This window comes from Astatotilapia calliptera, unplaced genomic scaffold (assembly GCF_900246225.1).
Source record: "Astatotilapia calliptera unplaced genomic scaffold, fAstCal1.2 U_scaffold_142, whole genome shotgun sequence".
NCBI classification, from domain to species: domain Eukaryota; kingdom Metazoa; phylum Chordata; class Actinopteri; order Cichliformes; family Cichlidae; genus Astatotilapia; species Astatotilapia calliptera.
Genome location: NW_020535666.1, coordinates 35,357 through 48,007, shown reverse-complemented (window position 1 = coordinate 48,007; position 12,651 = coordinate 35,357). Strand labels below are relative to the sequence as shown.

The 12,651-nt window shown below is 40.7% G+C and overlaps 1 long non-coding RNA gene across 1 annotated transcript; it reads left to right on the top strand.

The window, feature by feature from the left end:
* Positions 1-15: 15 nt before the first annotated feature.
* LOC113017534 (uncharacterized) lies at positions 16-5,779 on the top strand. Its single transcript, XR_003271495.1, has 3 exons — positions 16-1,601; positions 1,713-1,794; positions 2,237-5,779. It is a non-coding gene; the product is annotated as an uncharacterized LOC113017534 (long non-coding RNA).
* The last annotated feature ends 6,872 nt before the right edge of the window (positions 5,780-12,651 follow it).

Below are 12,651 nucleotides of genomic sequence, written 5' to 3'. Positions count from 1 at the left end.
AATGGAGCCACAGTATCTAATACAATTTGGCTGGGTGAATGAAACTAGGAGCAGAGCGTCTCTGTATCTGAAGACACAGACTCGGGAATCCCAGATTTCAGATTGAAATAAGCAGAGAAATGCGCAGTTCAATAATATGACAGTGCCACGCAGGGGTGTGAGGTTTAACAGGTTTAACAGGGCAAGGCAATGTCAAATAAGACAGGCTTATGATCTGAAAACACTTTATCACAGATGGTTAAGTCTGAAACAGACAAACCATGTGTTAGTCCAGACACCAACTGTATAAAATTAAGGGCCAATTAGGCTTAAAAAGTCCTTTAACCATTGGTTTGTCAGGACAGCAAATATGTACATTAAAATCACCAATATTAAAGACTTGATTATATTTAGGCATGACTTCAACCAATAATTTAGAAAAGTCATTTAAAAAGTCCTTATTACATTTATGTGGTCAACAGATCTCAGCACATAACACAAGGTGAGAGTGACCCAGCTCAAATAAGCTCAGTTCAGAGCTGGAGAATGGAGACACTGATGGAGATAGCGCCTTACTTTTTGTTTTTAAGATGCCATAGAAAGGTGCACCAGACAGGCCTTCAGCCTCACCAGCGTACCGCTGTGTCGCCTGCACCAACAGTGATGCTTCCTCCAGGAAGCATTGTAATCAGAGTGCAGGAGAGTTAGTGATAACTGTCAAAAACGGGAAAAGTCTTTTGGCCACCATGAAGACACTTCACTCTGGCAGAAACTCAAAAATGCAGGAGACTATGATAATAAACCAGTAGAGTTAAATTTTGAGTAAGTAATGCATGGCAAATCTTCCGGAATGGCACTTAATAATATGCCATCGTGGATGAATTAAACTACCTGTGCAGCGTCTGTAGGGTCCAGGTATTCTTGCTACGGGTGCCTCATGCTACCAGTAGCAAGAAGTTGGACATTTCTTTTTTTATATTTGAAATGCTGTATTCTTTATTTTCATGAGTTACAGGCTATAACCGTCAACTGAAATATCTCACTTGTAATGAATGCTTTTCAATGCTTAGCATGATGACGTATAGTAGACGTCAGTATAGTATATAAAGAAAAAAGTATCAGAGCATGAACACTGCATTTCTTTTTTTCAGCTTCTCTCATAGTCACTGACGTTAGTGGTTTCAACTCTGTGAAAAATTTAAACATCAGATTAATATCCATTACATTTTGAACATAAAATGCTGTTACATTTCAATTAATGCATCTCCGCACTGGATTGCTTTTGTTATTGTTCTTCTTTCTTATTACTGGCATTGATAACAAAAATGGAATTACTAGCTACATTATAAAGCAATTCTGATAAACTCATAGAAACATGAACAAAGTTTATTAGTAAAACAGTCCTGAAACCACTCACACAGAACAAATTTTGTGTCAGATATATATTAAGGTGACAACTGGTGTATTTTCAGGTTCCTGGAACTTACAGTGTTTTTCTCAGTGAAGGCCAAAGCAGGAGAGAAAGAGGTTTCACCTAACATGTTCTTCTCCATTTGGCATGAGTTCTCCTCTGACTTCAAGGACCAGTGGAAGAAGGAGAACAAAACCATTCTCAAAGAGAGGTACAGTTGTTTCTTTATCCATTCTCTTCAGCTTTCTGTCTTGCATCGTGTCATTAAACTTAGCTGTTGAATATGCACTGTGTAACTGCATTAACATTGTATGTTTTGCAGGTTAAAAGCAGCAGAAGAGAGTTTCCGACAGGCCAAAGAGAAGGCATCCTACAGTGTCAAACCTAAACAATCATCGGGAATTGTACGTTGACGTTAAGCTCTTCTTTATTCTCTTTAATCAAAAGTTTGTTCTCTTTAGCTAACAAACTAAAGTTTTAAAATGTATAACATTTTTTTTTCTTCATTAATACACTAAATACATCTCATAAGGATTTTTGTCTTTGTGCTGGGAGTATCCACTGGGAAAAACTGGCAGCTCTTCCTATCTTTACTCCACATCATTGAATCTGCATAAGTCTGTCTGAGGGACTCCTTTTCAAATTTAGTTTTAAGACCCAAATGATTTTGGCTTATATTAAGCTTTTTGCTGTAAAGTTGTATATTATAAATTTTTTTATTTATTTGTATTTCTGTATTTATTTATTTTTTGTCAATGCAGTAACACAGGAACCCTGCAAAGTGTTTCCTATGGAACTGGATGGATGAATAATACTCAGTTAATCTCTCTCTCTGTCTTTCTACAGAAAGCCAAGCTTGGCATGAAAATTTGACATAGTGGGCTTGGCACGCTTGTTTTCATGACTTTGGACACCAGCAGTGAATCAACCACAAAAGTATGAAGATGACCGACAAGAGAATTAAGCGACAGAATAAATGAGAATGACCTACAATATGTGCAGACAAGCGATCTCTGGACTTTTTTTCTCATCGTTATTTTTATGTTTGGTCACATTTGCCTGCTCTGTCTGCCTGTTGCTTTAGATGACTATTGGATTCAACAGAATCATGAAAAGATGCTCCTTCAGGGCCATCAGGTGCAAAATATTTACAGTAATCATCAGCATCCCTTGTCTATGGAGCCCAGGTTTAACTGATAATGTAATACACTCATAATCATTAACACCATCAAGTTTCCTAAATAAGTATTTGAAAAATAATTAAAAACAATAAGCAATTATTCCTAACGACACTGACCTTTATTAAGAGCAAATGAGGCCAGTAAGATGTGATGGAAATTAAGCACTAGTGACATGATGGTATTGGATTTACTATGGAAAGTACTGTTGTTGCAGACTTTATCTAATTTTCAGTTAAAAAATTGGGTTCTTGTTTTTATACTCCAAGCAGTAATCCATAATGACTGTGAACCAATAGAACAATTTTTTGTTCAAATATCCATCCATTCTGCTTCTCTGGGGCTGGGTCGCGGAGGCAGCAGCCTGAATGGAGACGCCTAGACGTTCCTCTTGCCAGCCACTTCCTCCATCTTATCCGGGATAACACTGAGGCAATCCTAGGCCAGCAGAGAGATGTAAACTCCTAGGTCTGCCTGAGGACATCCTGACTGGAAAACCTTACTTAGTAGAGCTCTAGGAGACATGCTCATCAGATGTCCGAACCCACTCAACCGGCTCATTTCAATGTGGAGTAGCAGCAGCTCTACTCTGAGCCCCTCTTCATGTCCTTACCCTCTTATCTCTAAGAGAGAGGCCAGCCACCCTTCAGAGAAAGCTCATTTCTGTCGCTCGTATCTGTGACCATAGGTAAGGATAGGGAAGTAGACTGATTGCTAAATCATAGCATCATGTTTATGCTCAGCTCTCTTTTCACCACGATGGACTAGTACAGCATCTGCATCACTGCAGCTGCAGCACCAGTCTGCTCTCCTCACTACCTAAACTCCTCCACTTGGAGCAGCAACTTGTCACTCACCCGCAGAGGGTCAGTGACAAGTTCACCCTTTTCTCACTGACAACCATCGCCTCAGATTTTGGAGATGCCGATTCTAGTTCCCATCGCATCACACAGCTGTGAAACACTCCAGTACGAACGAGGCCACTACCTGATGAAACCAAAAGAACAACAATGTCTGCAAAAAGCAGAAATAAAATTCTTAGGCCACCAAAGTGGAAGCCTTCCACCAACTGGCTACAGGGGCAGTCCCTGTGGAGTTTAACACCCACCGGAAATGAATCTGACTCATTGCTGGCAATGAGCTCATGAAATGCTTTTACAGGGACCCAAATGGCGTGCAGCGATGGGAGTACCCTTACTCCCGAGTCCCAGGTATTTAAACCCTAGTGGTAGTTATCTCTCAAGAGATAACTAGGGTTGATCATGTGCCGTATGTTCTGGACACTCGGGTGAAAAGCAGAACTGAGCTGGACTGATCACCACCGTGTGGTAAGTTAGATAACGCAGCATAAGGTGTGCCCTGAGTTATTAAAGGCTCTGGATGTTGTAGGGCTGTCTTGGTTGATATGCCTCTGCAACATCAGATGGAGAGCTGGGTCGGTGCTTGTGGATTGGCAAACTGAAGAGGTGCTTCCCATCTTTAAGAAGGGGTACCAGAAGGTGTGCTCCAACGGCAGGGGGATCACACTCCTTAGTCTTCCTGGTAAGGTCTATGCTAGGGTACTGGAAAGGAGAGTTCATCCAAACAGGCCTTCAGTGAAGCTGGTTCTGTTTTGTAACGAGCTGTCTTGCTGTAGTCTTCTTCAGACAGTCTCCACTGCCTGGGTTATAGGTATGTAAGTGATGAAAATGAGACCACACCAAAGAACACTATGATCCAGTGTAAGTTTTTGAATCTAGTGGATGAAGTCAGTAGTTTTCAATATGAAAGGGGGGTGTTCCACAGGAGGGGAGCCAGGATGGTGGTGAGGAAATTGGAAACTTTGTAGGTGGCAATTTAGTATTAAAAGCACTGTGTGAATGTGTGTGCGTGCTTTAAACGTTTCGATCAGAAAGCCTTGAAAAGAGTTACTTTATTTATAAAGTTTAGCCTGTTTGAAGGCAGGAAGAAAACTGGCAACAATGCCAGTTGTGTGAGTTACACTTATCAATATCACAACTTTATCATTAAGACACAGGAGAATCTGATGGGTTATAGTCAAGTATTCCAATAACATTTATTTCCAAATTGGCATGGGGCAGTTTTAGTTTTTATTCTTTCGGCTCTAGTCCCAGTCACGATTAATGGTCTGAGAGCGATTAAAGAATAAATACAAAAAAACCCAGCCCAATAACAGACACTATTTTAGATATTATTTTTAGACACTAGTTTAAAATTTTAAACCCTTCTGTTCTCTGTGCACAGAGTTCCACAGGTACATGCTCTATGAATGGTGCTGCTGTCTTTTGGACACTTGATTGGTCAATAGTAGTTTCATACTTGTTGCTATCCAATCTGGAACCTAACCTGCTCCGGATAAGGTTAGGTTACCATAGTGAGGTACCCCAGTAAGAAATCAACCACCTTTGTAACACAGAACACATAGGGTTAACCCCCCAGGTTACCTGAATAAGACAAAATCCTGTGTCTACAGGAGTCTCATTGACTAAGGACCTTTTGACAATGACTTGTGACCCTTATCAGTCCAACTTCTGCATCCCATTCTAATGAACTCCAATTTTGGTATTTTAAATGTATTGACTCAAGTCATGGACTCTGCTATTGAAAGTATTAAACACTGGAGTCAAAAATAATATCAAAATCAAGACCTTAAACAGTCCAGCATTCAGAGTTCTCTCATCTGACAACTTCAATTTTATTTTTGTGAACATTCTTTTTTGTGGTTTAGGAAAAAGAAAGAGAGAATACTGATCTGCAAACACTGTATGGCATTATGTTTGGTTCACAAAAAACATTTCAGGAAAATGTAAGCCTGCAAAGAAAAACTCATGATCGGTCTTTGTAAAACACCCATATGCATCTGGATATTTCATTTCTTCTCTTATGTATTTACTGGGACAGAACTCTTTGTAACTATCAGATGATATCACTATGATTGCTGTTTACTGTAGGTTTGGTTTTCTTGTAACTGTGAGTGAGAGTGTAAACCATTTCCAGAGATTACACAGAGCCAACCAGCTTGCCTGTGCTGAAGACTGGCACTGATAATTGCATTAGAAGATACTCATGGCTATACTGGGCTTTAATGTGTAGATTCTGACTGTAACTTGCCATCTTTTAAAATCAACAGAAATACAGCCATAGACACATCCTTGTAAATTAAATCATCTCGCCTCAATAAACCTCTCACTTTGTGATTCTGCATCCTCAACACCATTCAGACTGTCTTTTAGCAGAAAATCCAAGTCAGCATACATTTGTACAGCTGGTATGCCAAATCTGACAGGCAGCATTTTGCAGGTGTTGCAGAATTAATGTAAAGTAATAAAATGTTAAAGAAATAATATGAGCATCAGCATGATGTTTACAATTGCAATCTAGTTTGGGGCAGTGCTGTTCCAGCATCAGGCTGATCTAGCACAAAGTATGATGTGGGAACTGTGAGTGGCTTGCAAACATTGGAGGAGTGGAAACACTGCGTGCAGGGGGGTCAAGCAACTGTTTTTGATGTGGAAAAATAAAAGAACTTGGAATATCTGAGATCAATCCAAGGCTCAACTTCCATCCCATCCAGGTGGACACTGCTGTTCACCCAGTTTGAATTTTGCCCTTTCCTGTTGTTCATTGTCAAGCCAGATACCTTGTGCTGTCAGTTAGAGCCTGACTTGCGTTGCTCACCTAACTTTCACCAGAAAGTACACACACTGGGTCTGTGACCCAGTGCCATGACAGTTTCCAGCAGTTTCCTTTGTGATTCTTTCCTTATAATGCTGCTTTATTGAACATGTGCTCAGCATCAGTTCTAACAACACAACAACAGGTACGACAGCTAAGAATAAAACTCCCACTAGGCAGCCCTAACGCAAAAGCATATCAGATGGCGTAAAGCCGCAATGCCCCCACAGCTCAACACAGGCACTAACATAACCCAGTATATGACACCTTCTTCTTCCAGCAGTCTCTATATCATCTGCCTACATCATCCGCTTTCCCTAGCATCCTCCTCTGTCACACCAACCCTCTGCATGTCCTCTTTCACAACATCCATGTATCTGTTCTTCATCTTTGGCTCCTCCCTGGCAACTCCAAATTCAACACCCGTTGTCCATTATATCCACTATCTCTCCTCTGCACAAGTCCAAACTATCGTAGCCTTGACTCTCCTACTTTGTCCCAAAACTACTCCACGTGAACTGTCTGTCTGATATGCTGATTCTATTTTTTTTTCATTCTAGTCACTCCCAATATAAATCTTAACATCTTCAGCTATGCTGCCACAAGCACAGTGCTATCATTTCAAACCATAAATTAAAGTAGGTTTCACTACCATCTTGCAAATCCTAACTCACGCCTGGGATGGGTATCGTTTAGGTTTTATCCGATACCAGTACCAAAACGGTACTTTTGAAATGGTGCCGGTGCTTAAACGGTGCTCGAACTGGTGCTTAAAGAATGAAGAACACAAACTTTGTCCAAAAACCTCTCATGTTCAGCTGTTTTTTTTTTTTGTAAAAAGATAACAATGTTAGTCCTCTCTGCAGCTATAGGGCATATATGGTATCACTCCTGGCTGGAAGAGTGATACCATAACACAAACTTTGTCCTAAACCTCTCATGTTTAACTGTTTTCCACTTTTTCTTTGGTCATTTTAGCCTTTTTGGCCAGGGTGAAGGGAGTATCTGCCATCAAACAAGAAGACAGCCGCATGTAGCTATGATGATGTTTGCTAGTTCACCTTACATGCATTAATGTAGTAACGTGGTTAGCCTACTCAACGTAAATTACACACGAACAACATTAAGCTACTCACGCAGAGAAGAACGGCTGCTGCTGCATCATCATCCTCATCATTCCTGCTACACTGGCAGGGCTAGGGGCCAGGACTCTCCTCTTCGGGTTTTTGGGGGATGTTGCTGACTCCGGGTCCGATAACAGGCACCACACCTGCAGTAGATGTGCTCGGTGTGAGGTCTCGCAGCAAGCTATCAAATACGGCGCATTTCTCGGCTTTTAAAAAAACACTATGCGTCGCCAGGTGTTTCATCAGATTTGAGGTGTTACCTCCTTTGACAGTACACTGTAAGAAGTCATCTATAGAATCTACCCAATAAATCTGAGGTAACAATTTGCATTGACTTTTTTGGGGTAGATTTAGTTCAATATATTGTGTATAAAATAACTTCAATAAAAAGCTATGAAATACTTAATTAAATTGGGTAAAATTTACCCCATATTTATGTATACATTCAACAGCTGCTTACTCATTGAAATGAGGTAAAATTATCTCATGTTTGCTAGTTGGTAATACCTGATAATTACTAATAAAATTTAATTATTATCAGTTGATAAACATTACCTATTCATATAAGGTAAAATGCACCCCCCCCAAAAAAAAAAAAAATTCAAATGGTTCCTCATCTCAAAGTTTTTATTCCATAAAAATACAGAATAAAGTGCAACACAACAGCTAATGCAGACAACACTTTCAAAGGCCACTCAGTCCATTTTAAAAGCCAAAAGCACAGAAACTCTACAAGTTGTTTCTGTGCATGTACGTTATCAAACAGATAGAACAGAACACTAACACCAACATGCAATAGTTTCTGTGCTTGCTGTCAGAAGAAAAATTACAGCTCCACCAAGCTATGTCCTCTGGGAACAAGAGGGGAAAGGTGTGTGCATTGCATAAGCTTATTTTTGAGGCCGTGGACCCTTTTCAGTAGTTTCCCCCCCGTCAAGTTCCAAAAACAGTTTTTGAAAAGTGTCAGATGTGTTCTTCAGCTCCTTCGGATATTCGAGGTTGAGGGCATATATCAGTCCCATCAGCAGTACACATGCCTTTGCTCGGCTTCCACATCCCTCCATCACTTGGTTTCCCTCAATCACAATGGACACATCTGATGGATCCTCCTCAGCCATGATGTTGTGGATCACGATCACCTTCATCATATTGTCTGTGTAATCCTCACATTCCTACGTGTTAAAAAGAAAGAAACAAAAAGCATACACATGTTTTATTTTATTTAAGATGCTTTTTCAATATATTTCAGTTGATCTGAAGAGGGGAGTGGACACGATGGATAGAGAAGGGGAGAACAGGGGATAGGAGAGGACAGGAGAGAAGAACATTAGGATCCCTTGAGTTAATAAGTGAACTGTTATCAATATGACAAACCTGGCAGTCATGAAAAAGATCTTCTTGTCTTTCCCCGAGGTAGCTAATGAGGCAGCAGATAAGGAGATCCCTTTTCTTCTCGATGCTCTGTGTCTGTAGGGAGATACAATTTAGTGAAAAGACTAAGTCGAGTGATTTACTTACATTAAGACTGAATTCCTTAAAAACAAAAACGTGGCTGATGCCTCTCTCCAGCTTTCAACAGGTGAGAGGCTGGGTACACCCTGGACAGCCAATCACAAGGAAACATAGAGACAGACAGGATAAACAACCACGCACACACTCAAACCTAAGGACAATTTGGAGAGACCAATTAACCTGACAGCCATGCTCTCTGACTGTGGGAGGAAGCTGGAGTACCTGGGGGGAACCCACACATGCACAGGGAGAACATGCAAACTCCATGCATAAAGACCCTGGGCCGGGATTTGAACCCAGGACCTTCTTGCTACCCACTGCAGCCCTCCATAATTACATATTTGTGAAAAAAGTCAAATAACATAGGTCATTCAAAGTGTCCAGCAGAGGTCTCATCTTGGAACCAGCAGCTCCTCCTTTGGCAGGCATAAGCTGCAAAAGACCTGGTGTGTACTCATCAAGTTTCAGCATGAATGTCTCCACCAAAGAAACTGTGGTGATGCGTCTGAACTCTTCGATGAGCTAAGAAGTAAGGGGACAAAAAAATGACATTTCAATTTGTTGACATTTGTTTGACATTGTTTTTTGGTGGAAGGAATAGTTATCACACATACTCACCTGAGCCTCAGTGAATAATGCTGGCCACCTTTCTTTTAACTCACCCACAGAGGGGCAGAGGCTGACCACTCCAAGTCTTCGGCTAGAGAACGTTTTATTCATTTTTCTGCAATTATCTTTGCGTTGTTTTTCTTTGTTATTTCATAAATTAATTCCAGCCTCTCTTTCTCCAGTGTCTCTTGGGTTTCTCCAGTAGGATGCGGAGGGAGATAATTAACCTCTGCTTTTTTTTGGCTTTTTTACATTCTTTGATGGCACTGCATCAGCTGGATGCTTCCTTTTTAAGGCATTAATTTCAATTTCGGGTAAGAAAATTTTCGAGATCTTAGCTTGGCACGGTAATTGTGCATCTTGTTTTTTATGCGCTGCTGCCAGCCATATAAGCCGGCAAATGATCCTGGCTCCTTAAGACACGCAAACTTTGAAACCAAGGCTTCAGCACTGAGAGGATCTGCTGATTGGTTGGGTAAGCAGTGTACGAAAAAATTACTTTTGCAAGGTCTTGCATTGTTGCTGATTTAACACTGGCATCCATGAAAGGTCTTCCAGTGTTGCGATATGAGTTGTTTGCCTCAGCGAGGATTAGTTGTATGTCTCGGGAAAACTCCGGTACTTGAAATGGCACTGGCCACGCAGCAGGGCGACATGAATCAGGGAGAATGATGGGGTCACTGGACCTTGACGATGCGCAGTCGGACACCTGTGAGGGTGCATCATGACTGGCAGGGCAGATGTCCGTTTCAGTAGTACTTGCAGGATGGGTGCTCACTGAAGTCGAAGAGTTCAATGCAGACGATGATCCTGATTCACATGCTGGTTGTAAGTCAAGGGTGATTACTGGCTCTTTAAGGATCACTTTAACATGGCCTTGTCATACAAGTCAGCAGTCGAGATGACACTGAAAAACTGATTGTCAAAGTCTTTGTCTTGGTATAGCAGTCCAAATTCCCCATGTATCCCCGTCCACTGTATTAGGAATTCCTGTTGGAAGTGTCAACTTTTGAATGCTGTGTTCTTCTAAAACGACTCTTAACTGGACTGCCATTGTTTTTTGGTTTGTGTTTCCTCAGCTGTAGAGACAGAGAAAGAAAAGAAATTGAGACAGGTTATTAATAGTTGATAAGCTTACATGCATATATTTTCTTCATTATCTTCTGCCAGAGAAATAAAAGCAGAGATTTAGTTCAGTAGAATTTTGAATAAATAATTTTTGATTGTCATTTTAAGAAGAGGGAGATAAGGGCAATAGAATAGAGGAGGGTTAAGTATGCATCACATGTTTCCATTTTCTTTTTCAATGTTATATGTGTTGTTCCTGTTAAATAAACATTACAATAAACAAATAAGACAGGACGCCGCCCATATAGTTGTTGGTAAAATAATATATTTTTTCAATAATTTCAATAAGTGCACAAACATTTGATATAACAGAAATAATCAACCCATTACACTTACTCTGATGTGCAAATGAAGTGTTTAAGGGACACCATACGGCCATCTGCTGTATTGTATGCAGCCAATGTTTCTTTCAGTTCAGAATGTTTAAGGATTTCTGTCTCTCCTGTGGGCTCTACTTTGAAACTCCTCAGGTGTTCACAGTACCAGCCTCTAAGCAACTTCAGAACAAACACAGGAGTTCTGTGCACAATGACTATTTGATGGATTTCTGCAAAGTCAGGTAGGCCTCCTGTTGAGCCAAACGGCAGCATCATGCCAATATTATAGTCTGTGCCTAAAATGGTTTGTGTGACGCCCCACAAGTGTATGGTCAAATTGTAATTTTGTTGTGAATTGTTTTTGATGTAAAAGACCTGATTTTTATGGTGGTATTGCACTTTTCATTTAGCGTTATGGACAATCGTAATTGCGTGGCATTGCCACAAGGGGGAGATAGTGGTGAGTGCGATAGGCTGTTTGCAACGCGTCTCGGCCTCAGACGAGGAAGAGCCTGCAGACCGAATGCAAGCTGATGTCTCCTGTCTCTGCTTTTCTGTTAAAAAAACAGGTCAGTAGTTCAAGTTTGCTCACCACAATGTACATATAAAGGCAAGAAACCTTTTTCTGTCTTAGTTTAAAGACCGCAAATGTTGTGGAGAGAGTGTGTTTTCACTGATTGAGAGAAAGCTAACTATACCGCCATTTGTAATGGCAGCCGCCATTTCACTCGTAGTCTAAATAGGCAGCTGGTCCTTATTACTGTTTTCATTTTGTGACAAATGGAGCTCTTAGACACTTCTTTTATCCTGGCATTAATTGGAAGTTACAGTTTGATTAGGACCTACCCAGTTCTTATGTGTCAAATGTAAATAGTCTGATGTATACTGTTTGTGGATGATTGTGAACTGTTTGTGAGAAGGGAAGAATATTTTGTTATTGGTTACAAATGTAATATATTGTTTGAATCTGTTAAAGTATAAGAAAGTATAAAGGTGACATAAAGCGGGTTAATTGCAGTGTTAGTGGTGCTGCACAGAATGTTTTTGATGCTGAAATGCAGTAAAATTGGTTACAGATTTATTGTAAATAAGGACGTTTATTACAATGATTATTTTGTAAGTTTATTCTTGTGAGAGTGCAAGGTAACCAAAAGGGTTTGAGCTATGGACCTAATTGAATGTTTTGTGTTGTTAAAAGCGAAATGTGTGTGTCTAAATGAAAAGAAAAGGACGTTGTTTAAACTCTGTTAATAAATCAGACGAGGAAGAGCCTGCAGACCGAACGCAACTGATGTCTCCTGTCTCTGCTTTTCTGTTTAAAAAACAGTTTAAAAACAGACCCCATCGAAGGCCTGTAACATAATTTTGGTGGCCCGTACGGGGGATCAGCATGCTACGTGGGTGACCTGCTGATTCCTTTAATCAACGAACCAGAGACAGCCATCACAGGGCAGGCGTGTTGGAAACAGCAGACGTGCAACTGAGGCAGCAGCGGGACCTGTGTCGAGGAGGGAACCCCTGCTGGAGAGGTGACGGGCTGGCGTGTTTGAGCTGACTGCACTGTGAGGAGTGCTAGCCAAAAGACACAGAATGGAGGACAGTGAAAAGAAAAGAACTGGCTTGGCAGATCAGAAAGAGTCTTTAATGCACTGACAGCAGAGGAACTCTTCCAGATTGCTACAAACATCACACCAGTACCTGATGTGGACCCCGCA